The following is an 18,992-nucleotide window of genomic DNA, read 5'->3' as shown; positions in this document are numbered from 1 at the left end:
GCTCAAAGCTTTAATTTCTAACTTGTGTTCGGTTCGACCAAGCATTATACTTTTTTGGAAAAAAGTGGCTTGTAAAAAATTTCCTTGTCCAAACTTTGTTTGTGACGCATAAATTCAAATACCCAATTCATTTGGGGGCTTCCTTCATGAAGCTTTTCCACTTGCATATGATTATACTTGTACGGCTTCGTTCCTTGTTCGTGTATTACGCCACAATATGCACCATATTGACTTAAGCGATTTGCAATCTGGGTTGCCTCGCTCCTGTGTTTACCCCTACGTTCCTGATTGTTCGGCTAGGGAGTAAAGGGAGCACCTCTGCGATTGTCACGATCGGGTCGCCTGAGCCGAACCTCAGACTGGGTGAAGCCGAAAGCTAGCGCTCTTATAGTTTTCAATGATGGTCGGCACACAACGGAAATCATGAGTACAAAAAATCTATTGCACAAGTCTCATAATAACAATGAGCATCGAAGAAAGGTATCGGTGGGGTACTATTTTCTTCGAAGATGCTTCTTACACTTCACGGTAATATAGCATAAGTTCCCTGAGCGCGCTTTGTCTGTTACAGCCTTATGGCCTGATTGCCTGGTTATTGGAAACACCATTGATATTCTCGACCGATGGAATACATAACACTTTTCGATCCTTGACCGAAGAGGGAGAAGCTGACGGTCGGTTAAGACGCGTTTAAAGTTCGGTTGAACATAGATATGATATAAGTACTTCGGTAGATGCAATCATTCTTCTACCCAAGTCACTTGGGGGCTCTTAAGTTTATTTGAGCCGTTTTATAATAAGTGTTCTTCTTCTTACTCGTTGCAAGTTTTATTATTATTATTTGTCACTCCTTTTTTCGACACGAGTGTGCGGTCACTAGCCGGGGAGCCTAATTTCTCTCTCAAAGCCGCTAGAGTTTAGTTTGCTAAACTGGCCTGATGAGAAGTACTCCACCCTCGGGATAGGAGGTTGAAGCCGTAGGATGACCCGCTCGAAGTCTTGAGATAGGATGTATCATGTTAAAGCACGACAGAAGCACTTCTTTTTTCTAAGACCAACTTTCGGATTGGCACCGAACACTTGATATTGTTCGGACGTCATGTTTTTACTGACGTTTCTTAGTTTTCCAAGCTTTTTGGCACTTTTAAACTATTTGTGCTTTTCCAGCATTAGTCTCGCAGTGCAACGCCGGACACCTTTAGGGATTCGGCAAAAACATTCTTAGATATTGCTATATATGCATCGGTTTCGAATTGTGTCTTCGGTCAATAGTTGGGTTGCCCGGCTCCTGCACTTGCTTCCTACGTTCTGTTTTGTTCGGCTAGGTATGCAAAGGGAGAACCACTGCGATTGTGCTTCCAGCTCACATGGTTAAGCACCTCAGTGGAGAAAGCCGAAAACTGACTTTCACAATAAGCGTAAACTGGTCAGCGATCCGATGACTATGTTAAATGATGGGCCGTTCATAACATTGGCCGAAGTGTTTACGGCTTGACCCCGACTGTCGCCGAACACTACCGGGGGCTATTAACTGGCCTCCCAAACTAAATCCTCAATATTTTGCTCTTACATTAGAGCTGAGGTTTAATGATCATGCTTAGCATGACAACCCAAAGAAAGGAACCGATAGTGGGACTATTTTCTTTGGAAGACATTTCTTCTGTTAAACAGTAATATAACTCTCTGCGTACCTTTGTTTATAAAACCGTATGGCCAAATTGCCTTGTTTGTTGTAAATCTTTGCCCTCATAAAGGCTTTATAAAGTAGGACAAACACTCCTCGGCTACTGGCCGAGGAGGTGGAAGCCGATGGTTGGTCAACAAAGTTTTGTACAATGCGGATCCGAGCATTAGTGACGTAAAGTACTTGGATACATAGAGTCATTACACATAATTTGTGATTTTACTATGGATATTGATCCTTAATTCGGCCACCCGTGCCCACATTAAGGCTGGGGGCTACTGGGCTTCGGGCTTATTATTTACAAATATTAAAGGGGCACATTGATCCCCTGATCTGTTGTTACCACCCGACCAGTGTCTCGGGGGCTACTGCATTGCTTGTCCAATGCAGAAAATTTTATGTGCAATATAGTTTCCGATGAGATTTTGATCCTCAGGTTGGTCGGCTGCACCCAACCTGAGTCTCGAGGACTGAGCACGCCGCTTTTAGTGTCCCGAAGTATTCTGCCAAGCTTGGACTTGATCCTCAGGCCGATTTTGCAAATCAACCCGAGTCTCAGCGGCTACTGGGATCAGCGGTCTTACGTCATCCTTCAGGTGCATCTCGGGTTTTAGACCGATACACACCTTGAGGGCTACTGGCTATATATCTCGGCAGAGAATAAATTGTACCAATAAAAAATATTCACAAAAATCGGCCCACATTCGGGGTGGTGCACCACCTCGGAAGCAGCCCGGCATAAAGCTCGGGCGCTAGTGGCTGGCTCCATAGAGGGCATTTCCGGCATTAAGCTCGGCTAAACTCCTTCAACCTTCTTTGAACCAAGGTGATTTACGACACCTTGGATATAGTCCGGCGTTGGAGCTCGGATACAGTCCAGTGTTGGAGCTCGGATATACAGTCCGGCGTTGGAGCTCGGATACATAGTCCGGCGTTGGAGCTCGGATACATAGTCCGGCGTTGGAGCTTGGATACATTCCAGCGTTAGAGCTGGGAAGCGGTCCGGCGTTGGTGCTCGGTTGCAAAAGATACCTCGAATACAGTCCGGCGTTGGAGCTCGGACGCAAGAGGACGCTGCTGCCCGGGAACAACTTCAAACCCGAGGTGTGGCATAAAAATAACAAGGCATTGGTAAAGGCCGGAAACTTAAAGGGGCTCCTCGGATACCCGACGTGTAAACCCGTCGAATGCATTTCGGCGATCCTCAAGATCAAAGATAAAGAAGATTTGTTGAACCAGTTTTCAAGACCGACGACCGAAGATGAAGAACAGTTCAGAAGAATCGAGGAGCATCCCTAACTTGAAGACCGGTTCAGGGGGCTACTGTCGGTGTCCTGGACTAGGGGGTACTCACCACGTCGTCTCCCGATCTATTAGATTGGGAGAGGGCCCCCATGGCCGTATACTCATGGGCCAGTTCGGACAGCTGCCGCATACAAGGAAGATTCCACAAAGACTTGGCGATCAAGACAAGGACTTCTCCCCACCGGCGTATTCGGCTAGGACTCTTGTTAACCTAGGCCTCTGGTGCATTATATAAACCAGGGCCAGGCTAGTCGATAGAATAGACAACATACAGAACAACAATCATACCATAGGCTAGCCTCTAGGGTTTAGCCTCTCCGATCTCGTGGTAGATCTACTCTTGTACTACCCATATCATCAATATTAATCAAGCAGGACGTAGGGTTTTACCTCCATCGAGAGGGCCCGAACATGGGTAAAACTTCGTGTCCCTTGCCTCCTGTTACCATCCGGCCTAGACGCACAGTTCAGGACCCCCTACCCGAGATCCGCCGGTTTTGACACCAACAACGGGGTTTCAATTTATGGGAGTTCGACCCGGCCCGGCACCAGACTCTAAGCGAGCTCTTCGACACGACACACAAAGACGTCTGGAGGGTGCTGTTCAAGGGCGTCGAGGTCCCTCCCTCTCTCACCGAGGACCGCGGGCTAAGCGCGAAGCACCTTGCTAATCCGGTAAGTTTTTACATCTGGTAGGATTTTTACTTCCCATAGCTTAACCACGTGCGGGGTCAGAGCTCCCATGCCTCTGATAGGACTGGTTGGGGGCATCGGAGAAGATCAACTGTCCGGCCCCTCTACCCGAAGACACTGTGGACGCTCTCCTGACGGAGATGCTGACTCCGGCTCCTTACAAGGTGTCGGAGAAGACCAAGAAGAAGGCCAAGGGAACCCGAAAGAGTTCCCAGCGCCAGGTGGTATCGGACTCATCGTCCGATGACTCTGCGACGCACTCCTCCCACGAAGACGAGGAGGAAGATGAAGATGCTCCCCCTCCAGCCGGGGGAGACAAGAAAAGGAAGGCCGCCCCAACCGCGGGGGGGGGGGGGGCGAAGGTTCCAAGAAGGGAAGGACTCTCCTTCCGGACTGCTCCACCGCCGCCGCCGAAGACGAAGACGAGTGGCTGCTCAGGGCCAAGCCCCTGGCGAAGTCGTAAGTATTCGGATACTAGAGTAACTCATAGCATACCTTTGTCGCAGTGCTTCTCCTAACGCCGAATATGATTATGCAGACCACCCCAAGCCCGTATCGACGTATCACCGTCGGACGGCTCCTTGGACTCGTCGGATATGGATAACGATCCACTTCCGACCGCCACCTCCCCTTGCCCTACGGACAATGCCGAGGTATTGTCTCAAGAGGCATCGGGTCGAGGGGAGACAGTCCCGGAGGCGCCTCAAGGCGACCTTCCGGACTCCGGGAGCAGAGGGAGTAAGGCTCCCGAGGGCTCCGAGTTCGGCCTTCAGCCGAACACTGCGCCGGAACCTCCAGTGGTTCCGGACTCGGGCAGGCGGCCTCCTTCCAAAAGGGGCAAGACGCCCGTGCCGGTGACCTTTGTCCATCCAGAGGCACCGGACAATCTGCTGGGAGCACTTCGCAGCGCTTCCATCGACGAAGAGCACTGCACTATTATGAGTGCGGTGATCCTGAAGGTTCAGTCCGCCAAGAGCGGACTGACTGAAGCCTGTGCCAGCCTTCTAACAGGCTTTGAGGTAAGTATTTGAAATATAGGAAAATTATTACTGCATAGACAGTAGCTCCTGATGCTCTGTTTGGTGTTCACAAAGAAAAGCCAAATAGAGGATCAAATAATATCTGCAGGAGTCTAATACTAGTATGTCTGTATGCGTATACAGGCTTCGCTGCTGACCTCTGTCGCACTGACTGCGGAGGTCACCGCACTGAAGCATGACCTCGAGGGGTCCGAGAAAGAGCTCGACCTTGCTAAGAGGCAGCTCGAGGAGAACAAAGGTAAGTAATACCTAGTCTATAGATATGTATATATACAAAAAGGATGCGATTGCAAAATGACAGGATCATCTTTAATTTGCGAGGGGCCACGACCGAAGTGGCAACCCTAAAGCAAGCGCTATCCGAGGCCGAAAACAAAGCGACCCAGGAGCGCACCGAGCGGGAAAAACCAGAGGCACGGGTGGGCGAGGTGCAGCAAGAGCTCCACGCTCTCGTGACGAAGCACAAGGCGTTGGAGCTTGACTTGAAGACGCGAGAATCCGAGCTTGCCGCGGCCCTTGAGAGTGCAAAGAGATCTAAGGCTGAAGCCCAAAAGGCCCTCCAGGAGATTGATGCGATGAAGAATATAGCGGCGGGTAAGGCATTCAATATGCAAAGCAAGTATGTGAATGTAAATTACTTGTTACTTACCCGAGTCCGGAGCTCTCCAGGAGCATTCGTAGATTTGCCCCGCAGCGTGTCGGATGCCGCACAGTTTTACCAGGCCGAGGAGGGAAGCTCAACGGAGAAGTTGTTCTGGTCTCAGTATACTGGGACCGAACACCCGATGCCTCTGAGCGACCAGCTGAAGCAACCGGTCGAGCTGCACAAGGCGGCCAAACAGGCCATGAAGGGCTTTATAGTCCGGATGTGGCCTGGCGACGCCCTTCCCAACAGCTACTTCGGCCTAGTGAGGCGGCTTGTGGATGCCTGCCCACGGCTGGAAGTCATCAAGCGGTCCGTCTGCATCGAAGGTGCATGACGGGCTGTCGCCCGTGCGAAGGTGCACTGGGCCAAGATGGACGCCGTGAAGCTGGTGAAGGAAGGGCCGCCGCAGGGCAAGGAGCATCGCCACCCCGAGATGTACTATGAGGGTGTCCTGAAGGGTGCCCGTCTTGTAGCAGACGAGTGTGCGAAAGATGTAATATTTGAATAAATTTGCTCGTGTAATCTTGTATTATGAAAACTAGTTCATATGCGCTATGCAATGCTTGTTTGAATTTAAAATATAACCTTCTGTTCGGCTGTTTATCAGATCTGAGAGATGGCTAGTCGTCGGCTTCTGCCCCCACGCCACGAGTGCTGGGGTGTTCGGGATAAACCTGAGCACTCTTGTTCCCATTTTTGGGTCCTTCGAGGGAGGTGCTCAGCACAACGAACAAGGCAATCAGACTATAATGCGTTATCACTCTCACTTAGCCATAGAATTCTATAATTTTAAATTTCGGCGAAGCCCCTAGTATTCGGAAGGCCGAATTCAGGGCGTTATACACGCCTTAAGCCGGACAGGGCCGACTCCTCGCTCTAAGCGGCATAGGTCTTTAGGGACTTGAAACCCCTCGAACAGCGACTAGTCTCTCGCCTTATCATGATAGTCAGTTTTAGCTTTCTCTACTGAGGTGCTTAGCCCAGTAGAACCGGGGCACAATCGCAGTAGTTCTCCCAGTGCTACCTTAGCCGATATAGCGGAACGTAAGGTACCAAAACATGGGAGCCGGGCAAACCCAACTATTGACCCAAGACATGATTCAGAGCTAATGCATATAATGTTATAAGTTCGGGGTGCCGCACTGTCGAAAGTGTTCGGACTTCTCACGCCGTATTATGGGGTATGCTTAAGCCCCTAGTGTATTGGCCGTACCAGAGTGTACGGGTGCTAGATGTCATGGATGAACATATATATATATATAAAGGAAGAATGCAATAATAGTCTTAATGCTATGCATTGTTTATTCAAAAAGGTGCGTTAAAGAAGAATGATACAAGTAGTGCGATAAGCAAAAAGTAGGACTATTTGACATGTCCCTTCCAATGACAAGCTGAGGAATAGTATTAAAGCAAGTATTTCACTCGTTATCATAATCCACCTGGGAGTTCCGTGGTGTGACGTAGCTTTCTGCCTTCTTGGTTGCTGCATCATGTGTTCGGCAATCATGCTGCCAGACATGGTTTCCAGAGATTAAAGTCCTGAAAGAGAAAAATAACAAAGCGGGAAGCCCCTAGTGCGGTTTCAGCCGCGTCTTGGAGCGTGCCGTAGTCGTGCCCCCCTCCCCACTTGTGCCCATTGTATTTTTAATGCGTAATTATGTATGCGTGGCATGGATTTCGCTATTTGGCTGGGATCGGGGTGGGGGCCGCATTGCTATGCGAGATCGGAACGTGCCAGGCGGTCCTGTTGCCGATTACTCCGGGCAAGCTTGAAGGTGTCCGGGTCCTTAATCGCCGAACTAGTGGATTGCCTTAAGAGGCTGCTTTGTGCTTCTGCTGCGAGGGCCGCAGTGTGCTCCTCCGTGCGGAGAGAGCGCTCTGTGTTTCCATAGACTGTGATGACCCCCCGAGGTCCTGGCATCTTGAGCTTGAGATATGCATAATGCGGTATCGCATTGAATCTCACGAATGCGGTTCGCCCGAGCAGTGCATGGTAGCCACTGCGGAACGGGACTATACCAAAGATTAACTCTTCGCTTCGGAAGTTATCCGGGGATCTGAAGATCACTTCCAGTGTGACTGAGCCTATGCAATGGGCCTCTACACCTGGTATGACGCCTTTAAAGGTCGTTTTTGTGGGTTTGATCCTTGAGGGGTCTATACCCATTTTGCGCACTGTGTCCTGATAAAGCAGGTTCAGGCTGCTGCCGCCATCCATAAGGACTCGAGTGAGGTGAAATCCGTCAATGATTGGGCCTAAGACCATTGCGGCGAATCCGCCATGACGGATACTAGTGGGGTGGTCCCTGCGGTCGAAGGTGATCGGGCAGGAGGACCATGGGTTGAACTTTGGGGCGACTGGCTCCAACGCATATACGTCCCTGAGCGCACGCTTCCGCTCCCTCTTGGGGATGTGGGTTGCGTATATCATGTTCACCATCCGCACTTGTGGGGGGAACCTCTTCTGTCCTCTGGTGTTCGGCTGCCGGGGCTCCTCCTCGTCATCGCTATGTGACCCCTTATCTTTGTTTTCGGCATTTAACTTGCCGGCCTGCTTGAACACCCAAAAATCCCTATTGGTGTGGTTGGCTGGCTTGTCGGGGGTGCCGTGTATTTGACACGAGCGATCGAGTATATGGTCCAAACTGGACGGGCCTGGAGTGCTTCTTTTGAATGGCTTTTTCCGCTGACCGGGTTTAGAGCCTTTGAATCCAGCATTGACTGTCGTATCCTCGGTATCGTCGCTGTTAATGCGGCGCTTAAGTTTGTTGCGACGTGACCTGCCGTTGCCGTCCTTGGTATCCGAAGTACCATGGTTCTTTGATATATTATTGCTGCGAGCCAACCAGTTGTCCTCTCCCGCACAAAAGCGGGTCATTAGTGTCGTGAGGGATGCCATAGATTTCGGCTTTTCCTGGCCAAGGTGCCGGGCGAGCCATTCGTCGCGGATGTTGTGCTTAAAAGCTTCTAGGGCCTCTGCATCTGGACAGTCGACGATTTGATTTTTCTTTGTTAGGAACCGTGTCCAGAATTGTCTGGCCGATTCCTCTGACTGCTGAATTATGTGGCTCAAGTCATCGGCATCTGGTGGTCGCACATAAGTGCCCTGAAAGTTGTCGAGGAATGCGGCTTCCAGATCTTCCCAACAGCCAATGGACTCTGCTGGCAAGCTGTTGAGCCAATGTCGAGCTGGTCCTTTGAGTTTGAGTGGGAGGTATTGGATGGCGTGTAGGTCATCACCGCAGGCCATGTGGATGTGCATGAGGAAATCCTCGATCCATACCGCAGGATCTGTTGTGCCGTCGTATGATTCTATATTTATGGGTTTGAAGCCCTCTGGGATTTGATGATCCATTACTTCGTCTGTGAAGCATAAGGGGTGTGCGGTGCCTCTGTACTGGGCTATATCGCGACGCAGCTCAAATGAGTCTTGCCCGCTATGTTCGGCCCGGCCGGACTTACTTTTACTGTATCCGGCATGACGATTATCATCTCGCATAGTGGCGTGCCCTCGTGATCCGTAGATAGATCTTGCATGTTTTTCTTTGTCCTCCAATACGTCTCGAAGGTCTGACGTATTTCCCCATGCCTTTTTATTTGAATGGCATCGGGGTGCGGGCTAAGCTTTTGGCTGGAATGCCTCTCTGTCGCGGCCACGAGGTGGCCGATCAGCCGTGTCATACGCCGGGGATGTAGGTTTCGGTGCTTCCTCCTCTAGTCGGGGTAGCAACCTGCACTTTGGGTAACTCTTGGAGGGGCGTTCGAGTTTATATTCCTCGGCCGCCAGGACTTCAGTCCATCTGTCAGCTAGCAAATCTTGATCAGCTTGAAGCTGCTGCTGCTTTTTCTTAAGGCTATTTGTCGTGGCTATAAGCCGGCGCTTGAAGCGCTCTTGTTCGACGGGATCCTCTGGCACGACGAATTCGTCATTGTCGAGGCTTGCCTTATCTTCGGAGGGAGGCATGTAATTATCATCCTCTGCCTCTCCATCTGCCGCTCTCTTAGGAGGGCTGGCTTCTCCATCCTCCTGCTCTAAATCTTGCTGGAGGGGATTGTTGTTGTCTTCGGCGCTGTCCAGAGTGCCATTATCTCTGGTGTCGGTATCACCGCTTTTGCCTTGGCGGGACTTAGAGCGGCGCCACTGACATTGGCGCTTGGGTTGCTTCTTGGAGGGGTCATCCTCCGCTGTCTCGTTGCCATTGCCTTCTTTGGGTGTGTCCACCATGTATATATATCATATGATGAGGTGGCTGTCCAGTGCCCTGTGGGCCGTGGTTCCTCTTTGCCTCCCGCATCATCGTCCATACCGTCAATGTCTTCGGAGTCGAAGTCAAGCATGTAGGTTAAGTCATCGACAGTGGCTACTAAATGGTTGGTGGGTGGGCGACGAATTTCTTCGTCATCCGCATCCCAATCTTGCCGGACATAGTTCAGCCAGGACTCTCCTGACAAGGAGAGAGACCTTAATGAGTTCAGTATGTCGCCGAAGGGCGAATGCTGAAAGATATCCGCGGAGGTAAACTCCATGATCGGCGCCCAGTCGGATTCGACATGCATGGGCGCGGGCGGTTCGGAGTCCGTGGCCGGAGAAGGATCCGGTAGTTCGGCAACATGGCTCTCGTGAAAGGTAAGGTCGATCCTCGGCTCGATCGCCGCTGAGAGTACAGCCTCCATGGAAGGGTCTATCCACCCGTCCATCAATGGCGCGATTGGCTCCGAATTGAGGGTCGGAGCAGTCGCCGGTGCGATATCCTGAAAAATGTCTGATGACAGAGCTAGATCATGCTCATCGAGACCGTGCAGCGCACTTGGCAGGGGCTCGAATCCGCCAAAGATCAAGTCTCCGTGGATATCGGTCGTGTAGTTTAAGCTTCCAAACCTGACCTGGTGGCCAGGGGCGTAACTTTCGATCTGCTCCAGATGGCACAGTGAGTTGGCCCACAGTGCAAAGCCGCCGAATACGAAGATCTGTCCGGGGAGAAAAGTCTCACCCTGGACTGCATCGCTATCGATGATTGAAGGAGCCATCAAGCCTAATGGCGACGACACAGAGAAACTCTCAATGAAAGCACCAATGTCGGTGTCAAAACCAGTGGATCTCGGGTAGGGGGTCCCGAATTGTGCGTCTAAGGCGGATGGTAACAGGAGGCAGGGGACACGATGTTTTACCCAGGTTCGGGCCCTCTTGATGGAGTTAAAACCCTACGTCCTGCTTGATTTATTCTTGATGACTCTTTTCCTTATATCATCAAGTACATCAAAGGTAAGGAAAATGTTGTGGCGGACGCTCTTTCCCGCATATGCATGCTTGTTACTCAACTTGAATTGGATGTCATTGGCTTTGAGCACATAAAAGACTTGTATGAGCATGATCCTACTTTTGTTAGTCCTTATGTCAAATGTTTGACGCATACCTCTTGGGAACGCCATTACATCAAAGATGGATATCTTATGAGAGCTAACAAGCTTTGCATCCCCGAGTCTTCTCTTCGTTTGTTGCCTTTGCAGGAATCTCATGAAGGAGGACTAATGGGACATTTTGGACGCGACAAGACATTCTCTACGCTCTCCAAGAACTACTATTGGCCCAAGATGTTTCACGACGTTAACCGCTTCACCAACCAATGCTCTACATGTCGCAAAGCTAAGTATAAAGCTCAATCCCATGGCCTTTATATGCCTCTCCCAATTCCATATCAACCATGGGAAGATATTAGCATGGATTTTGTACTTGGATTGCCTAAAACTAGAAATGGAAAGGATTTGGAATTTGTTGTTGTGGACCGATTCTCTAAGATGGCACATTTCATGCCATGCAACAAGATAGACGATGCTTCACATGTTGCCAATATCTTTTGTAGGGAAATATTGCGTCTACATGGAGTGCCAAAGACGATTGTCTCCGACCGCGATGTTAAGTTCCTAAGCTTCTTTTGGAAGACCCTATGCGCCAAGCTCGGAATCAAGCTACTCTTCTCCACGGTGTACCATCCACAAACCGATGGCCAAACGGAGGTGACCAACCAAACACTCTCCACTCTACTTCGCGTGCTCATCAAGAAGAACACCAAGGAGTGGGAGGAGTGTCTACCTATCACCAAGTTCTCCTACAATCGCGTAAGACAATCAACTACCGGCAAGTCCCCCTTCGAGGTCGTCTGCGGATTCAACCCATTGTCACCATTGGACATTCTTCCTCTACCACTCCAAGAGCTCATCAATATGGACGCAAGTGCACGTGTGAACCATCTCAAGAAGGTGCATGAAGATACAAGGCACACCATCAAGCGCCAAGTACAATTTCTTATGACCAAGCTCAACATCAACAAGCACCCCATGGTATTCAACATTGGTGATCTTGTGTGGCTACACCTTCACAAGGACCGCTTCCCTACCGAACACAAGTCCAAACTCCTAGCATGAGCGAATGGATCCTGCAAGGTGCTTGCACGCTACAACAACAACGCTTACAAGATCGACCTCCCGCACGACAAGTACAACATGAGCGACGTCTTCAATGTCAAGGATCTCTCGCCCTACCATGATGATGAAGAATTCGATCCGAGGACAGATCTTTTCCAAGGGAGGGGAGATGATGCGGAGCATCCCAAGATCATCCCCATGGACCTACCTACGTCTCCCATGACACCACTTGGACCAATGACAAGGGCACGAGCAAAGGCTGTCGAAGATAAGGTGAACTCACTCCTCTCCGAACTACCACTTTCTATACATGAGACATGGCTACTACCTCAAGAGGAAACACTATGCGTGATCAGGTACTTGGAGGAGAGCCACAGAGCAGCTACACCCATCGGACAAGGCGACGAGGACCCCAAGCGCCAAGGTCATGAAGAAGGAAGGCCAATGAAGCTACAGCCACCGGACGACCGATCGGGACCGGACATCCGGAGCCTGAAGCCTCTGCCGAGCCCCAGCGAGCGGACGTCCGACCCGAACCGGACGACCGGTGTCACAGCACCCGAGCCAAAATTAGCGGCAGTCCGGAGTGACCGGACGTACGGCGTCGCCTTCACAGAACAGAAATAGAGGAAGACCGGTGACCACCGGACGTTCGGCCGCCCCTGAGCCACCGGATGACCGCTACATACCAGATGTCCGGTACCTGTCTGCGCACAGGATTCGGGCCCGAGGCCCATCTACCCATTTGCACTAAGACTATAAATAGACCTCCTACTCCTCCTAGCTAGGGTTAGCAAAGTAGTAGCTCATTTAGAGATAGAGCTTTGCTCATCCACATCAGATCTACTCCTTGAGAGAGACCACGGCCCCTCTTCGGAGAAGATCCCTTTGGATTCAAGACCTCCTCATGGATAAGACCCCATCAAGACCTCCTTTGGAGAAGAACCGGTTACCGTGTATCGTCCCTTGTTGATCGTGGATCTTGTATCTCCTTTTGTGTTCATGGATCTAGCACATGTGTGATCAAACTTGTTGGTTTGAGTGTTCTCTTGTGTTCCCCTTGTGATTTTCCCCTCGTGTTTCCCCTCGTGTCCTTCGTGTTCATCGCGGGATCCGCTCCTTTCATGGAAGATCGGCCACATGGGGTTCCACCCTACATCACCCTACATGTAGTGTGGTTCAGTGTCAAGCACTGGCTCTTCCGCTCGCTCTCCATGATCATGTTGTACAAGATGACACAGCAAGCCATGTTCTCCCACATTTCATCTCCCACACTCAATGGTCGTGGACTCGGCCATGCGCCCATAGTCGTCGAGTGAATCACCGGGAGCTCCATATGCAAGCATACTCATAGCTATCATGCACTTCTAGATTGAGGTGAATCCAAGTTTGCCGGTGCAATCTTTCTTTCACTTGAAGTAGTTGTCGAACTCCCGGATGGAATTCACAATCCTGAGGAAAATCTTTCAACTCATCCAATAACAGCACCGAAATACTTTGTCGCGGTGCAGTGGAGTGTCGGCGAACTAGTTAGAGTAGAGCATGCGGTAGCCTTCCAGACGATGCCGGTTCTTTGCTTTCAGTCGCCCCGGCCCCGAGCCACCTCGCCGCGTCTTTTCATTGCTCGCGAGCAGGGCGGCGAGGACCATGAGTTGTTCCTCTTCCTGGACGTCGGCATCGGCTTCCTCCTCCAGTAGCGCGGCGAGCGCCTCCTCATCGTACGAGTCCATCGCCGAGCAAACAAATCGCCGAACACCTATCGGGCATGGTGGGCACACACCTGCCGGTAATACCGCCCTGCGCGGACGGAGCGCCGGAAAACTCCCTCGGACAGTTGTGGAGAGGCTGCCGCGGTGAAACCTTCTCTCTTTTCCGATGGAGAATGGCCTATCTAGCGGTGCAGGGCGGTGGGTGATACGTCTCCAACGTATCTATAATTTTTGATTGCTCCATGCTATATTATCTACTGTTTTAGGCAATATTGGGCTTTATTTTCCACTTTTATATTATTTTTGGGACTAACCTATTAACCTGACGCCCAGCCCAGATTTGCTGTTTTATGCCTATTTCACTGTTTCGAGAAAAAGGAACATCAAATGGAATCGAAACAGAACAAAATCAACTGGAGAAGTTATTTTTGGAAGGAAAGCAACCCAGGGAACTTGGAGTGCACGTCAGGGGAGACACGGAGGGTGGGGGGTGCGCCCCCTGCCTCGTGGGGCCCCCGTGGCTCCTCCAACGTACTTCCTGTACCCATATATATCGTCGTACCCTAAAACTTCCAGACCAGAGATTAGATCGGGAGTTCCACCGCCAGAAGCCTCCGTAGCCACCGAAAACCAATCTAGACCCGTTCCGGCACCCTGCCAGAGGGGGCAATCCTTCTCCGGTGGCCATCTTCATCATCCCGGTGCTCTCCATGACGAGGAGGGAGTAGTTCTCCCTCGGGGCTGAGGGTATGTACCAGTAGCTATGTGTTTGATCTCTCTCTCTCTCTCGTGTTCTTGAGGTGATACGATCTTGATGTATCGCGAGCTTTGCTATTATAGTTGGATCTTATGTTTCTCCTCCCCCTCTTCTCTCTTGTAATGAATTGAGCTTCCCCTTTGAAGTAATCTTATCGGATTGAGTCTTTAAAGATTTGAGAGATGTATGTCTTGCCGTGGATATCTGTGGTGACAATGGGATATCATGTGATTCACTTGATGTATGTTTTGGTGACCAACTTGCGGGTTCCGCCCATGAACCTATGCATAGGGGTTGGCACACGTTTTCGTCGTGATTCTCCGGTAGAACTTTGGGGCACTATTTGAGGTCCTTTGTGTTGGTTGAATAGATGAATCTGAGATTGTGTGATGCATATCGTATAATCATACCCACGGATACTTGAGGTGACATTGGAGTATTTAAGTGACATTAGGGTTTTGGTTGATTTGTGTCTTAAGGTGTTATTCTAGTACGAACTCTAGGGCTGTTTGTGACACTTATAAGAATAGCCCAACGGACTGATTGGAAAGAATAACTTTGAGGTGGTTTTGTGCCCTACCATAATATCTTCGTTTGTTCTCCGCTATTAGTGACTTTGGAGTGACTCTTTGTTGCATGTTGAGGGATAGTTTTATGATCCAATTATGTTAGTATTGTTGAGGGAACTTACACTAGAGAAAGTATGAACCCTAGGCCTTGTTTCAACGCATTGCAATACCGTTTACGCTCACTTTTATCATTAGTTACCTTGCTGTTTTTATAATTTCAGATTACAAATACCTTTATCTACCATCCATATTGCACTTGTATCACCATTTCTTCGCCGAACTAGTGCACCTATACAATTTACCATTGTATTGGGTGTGTTGGGGACACAAGAGACTCTTTGTTATTTGGTTGCAGGGTTGCTTGAGAGAGACCATCTTCATTCTACGCCTCCTACGGATTGATAAACCTTAGGTCATCCACTTGAGGGAAATTTGCTACTGTCCTACAAACCTCTGCACTTGGAGGCCCAACAACGTCTACAAGAAGAAGGTTGTGTAGTAGACATCAAGCTCTTTTCTGGCGCCATTGCCGGGGAGGTGAGTGCTTGAAGGTATATCTTTAGATCTTGCAATCGAATCTTTTTGTTTCTTGTTTTAGCACTAGTTTAGTTTATAAAAGAAAACTACAAAAATATGGAATTGAGTTTGTCTCATACGCTTTATCTTTTTAATATCTATCGTGAGAATAAGGGTTCCGATAATTGTGCTCAAGTGCTAGAAGAAGAATGCATTAGAATGTTTGGCACTAAATATTTGTATGATGAGCATGATTGCAATGTTGTTAGTATGAATTCCTTGAATATATATGATGCTAATGATATGCAAAGCCACAAGCTTGGGGAAGCTATGTTTGATGAAGATGATATTTTTTGCCCCCCAAGTTTTGATGAGCAAATTTATTATGATGAAAGCATGCCTCCTATCTATGATGATTATTGTGATGACACGTATGCTTTAAAGAATAATAATAACAATGGACCTTATCATCTTGATCTTAATTTTCAATCACATGATAGTTATTTTGTTGAGTTTGCTCCCACTATTATTCATGAGAAGAAATTTGCTTATGCGGAGAGTAATAAAAATTCTATGCTTGTAGATCATGAAAAGAATGATTTAAGTGCTGGTTATATTGTTGAATTCATTCATTATGCTACTGAAAATTATTATGAGGGAGGAATATATGCTTGTAGGAGTTGCAATAATATCAAGTTTCCTCTCTATGTGCTTTAAGTTTTGAAGTTATGCTTGTTTTACCTTCCTATGCAAGTTGATTCTTGTTCCCATAAGTTGTTTGCTCACAAAATCCCTATGCATAGGAAGTGGGTTAGATTTAAATGTGCTATTCATATTCTTCATGATGCTCTCTTTATGTTTCAATTCTTATCCTTTATGTGAGCATCATTGAAATCATCATGCCTAGCTAGGGGCATTAAAGATAGCGCTTGTTGGGAGGCAACCCAATTTTATTTTTATTCCTTGATTTTTGCTCCTGTTTAGTAATAAATAATTCATCTAGCCTCTGCTTAGATGTGGTTTTATGCTTTTAATTAGTGTTTGTGCCAAGTAGAACCTTTGGGAAGACTTGGGGAAAGTCTTGTTGATCATGCTGTAAAAAACAGAAACTTTAGCGCTCACGAGAATTGCTGCCATTTTTATTTGGAGAGTGCTATTTAGTTAATTATTTTTGAAGATGATTAATAGATAAATTCCTCAGGTCCATCAATTTATTTGAGAATTTTATGAGTTCCAGAAGTATACGTTTGATTCAGATTACTACAGACTGTTCTGTTTTTGACAGATTCTATTTTTCATGTGTTGTTTACTTATTCTGATGAATCTATGGCTAGTAAAATAGTTTATAAACCATAGATAAGTTCGAATACATTAGGTTTAACACCAATATAAATAAATAATGAGTTCATTAAAGTACCTTGAAGTGGTGATTTATTTTCTTATACTAACGGAGCTTACGAGTTTTCTGTTAAGTTTTGTGTTGTGAAGTTTTCAAGTTTTGGGTAAAGATTCGATGGACTATGGAATAATGAGTGGAATGAGCCTAAGCTTGGGTTTGCCCAAGGCACACCAAGGTAATATTCAAGGACAACCAAGATCCTAAGCTTGGGGATGCCCCGGAAGGCATCCCCTCTTTCGTCTTCGTCCATCGGTAACTTTACTTGGAGCTATATTTTTATTTACCACATGATATGTGTTTTGCTTGGAGCGTCAATTTATTTTGTTATGATTTGCTTGCTGTTATTTAGAACAATGTTTTGCATATTTTATTTCAATAAAAGTGGCATTCATAGCCTTTACTATGCCTATGTTACAAGTGTACATGTTGCTGTTTGAAAACAGAAAGTTTACCGCTGTTGCAATAATTCCCTAGAAAAGTCAGAATGTGATAAAATTTTGAAACCTTTTGAATATTAAGCTCTGATAAATTTACTACAGTGGGAATTTTCTATCATAATTTTTGGATCTAGGGAAGTATGGATGTTGCTGCATTCTTTACACACTATCCTGTTTAGGCAGATTACTGTTATGTTTGCATTGTTTACATATGTTTGCTTCTTTAATGATTCTATTTGAGGATAGGACTATTAAATATGCAGAGGAATTTAGTATGCAATGTTGAATAATAATTTTTAGTGATTTGCTACAGTAGAGTATGATAAGGTTTTGGCAATGGTTTATACTAACTTATCTCACGAGTCCTTGTTGAGTTTTGTGTGGATGAAGCTTTTGAGGTTTAGGGAGACCGTGATATGAGAGGAATTAAGGAGACACAAAGGCTCAAGATTGGGGATGCCCAAGGCACCCCAAGATAATATTTCAATAAGTCTCAAGCGTCTAAGCTTGGGGATGCCCCGGTTGGCATCCCACCTTTCTTCTTCAACAACTATCGGTTAGTTTCGGTTGATCCTAAGTTTTTGCTTCTTCACATCATGTTTGCTATTCTTAGATGTCATTTTATTTAGTTTTTCTTGCTGTTTAAATAAAGTATCAAGGTCTGAAATTATTGAATGGGAGAGTCTTCACATAGTTGCACAATTATTCGACTACTCATTAATCTTCACTTATATCTTTCGGAGTAGTTTGTCATTTGCTCTAGTGCTTCACTTATATCTTTTAGAGCATGGTGTTAGTTTTATTTTGAAGAAATAGATGAACTCTCATGCTTCACTTAGATTATTTTGAGAGTCTTAAATATCATGGTAATTTCTTAAAATCCTAATATGCTAGGTATTCAAGAATAATAAAATTCTCTTATGAGTGTGTTGAATACTAAGACAAGTTTGATACTTGATGATTGTTTTGAGATATGAGGATGGTAGTATTAGAGTAATGCTATTTGAGTAGTTGTGAATTTGAGAAATACTTGTGTTGAAGTTTGTGATTCCCGTAGCATGCACGTATGGTGAACCGTTATGTGATGAAGTCGGAGCATGATTTATTTATTGATTGCCTTCCTTATGAGTGGCGGTCGGTGACGAGCGATGGTCTTTTCCTATGAATCTATCCCCCTAGGAGCATGCACGTAGTACTTTGTTTCGATAACTAATAGATTTTTGCAATAAGTATGTGAGTTCTTTATGACTAATGTTGAGTCCATGGATTATACGCACTCTCACCCTTCCACCATTGCTAGCCTTTCTAGTACCGCGCAACTTTCGCCGGTACCATAAACCCACCATATACCTTCCTCAAAACAGCCACCATACCTACCTATTATGGAATTTCCATAGCCATTCCGAGATATATTTCCATGCAACTTTCCACCGTTCCGTTTATTATGACATGCTTCATCATTGTCATATTGCTTTGCATGATCATGTAGTTGACATCGTATTTGTGGCAAAGCCACCATTTATAATTCTTTCATACATGTCACTCAGGAGTCATTGCACATCCCGGTACACCGCCGGAGGCATTCATATAGAGTCATATCTTGTTCTAAGTATCGAGTTGTAATTCTTGAGTTGTAAGTAAATAAAAGTGTGATGATCATCATTATTAGAGCATTGTCCCAGTGAGGAAAGGATGATGGAGACTATGACTCCCCCACAAGTCGGGATGAGACTCCGGACGAAAAATAAATAAAAGAGGCCAAAGAAGCCCAAATAAAAAAAGAGAAAGAAAAGAGGCCATAAAAAGAGAAAAGG

Source organism: Triticum urartu, chromosome 4A (assembly GCF_056163025.1).
Source record: "Triticum urartu cultivar PI428250 chromosome 4A, HENAU_Tu73, whole genome shotgun sequence".
Lineage (NCBI taxonomy): Eukaryota > Viridiplantae > Streptophyta > Magnoliopsida > Poales > Poaceae > Triticum > Triticum urartu.
This window is presented reverse-complemented; position numbering follows the sequence as displayed.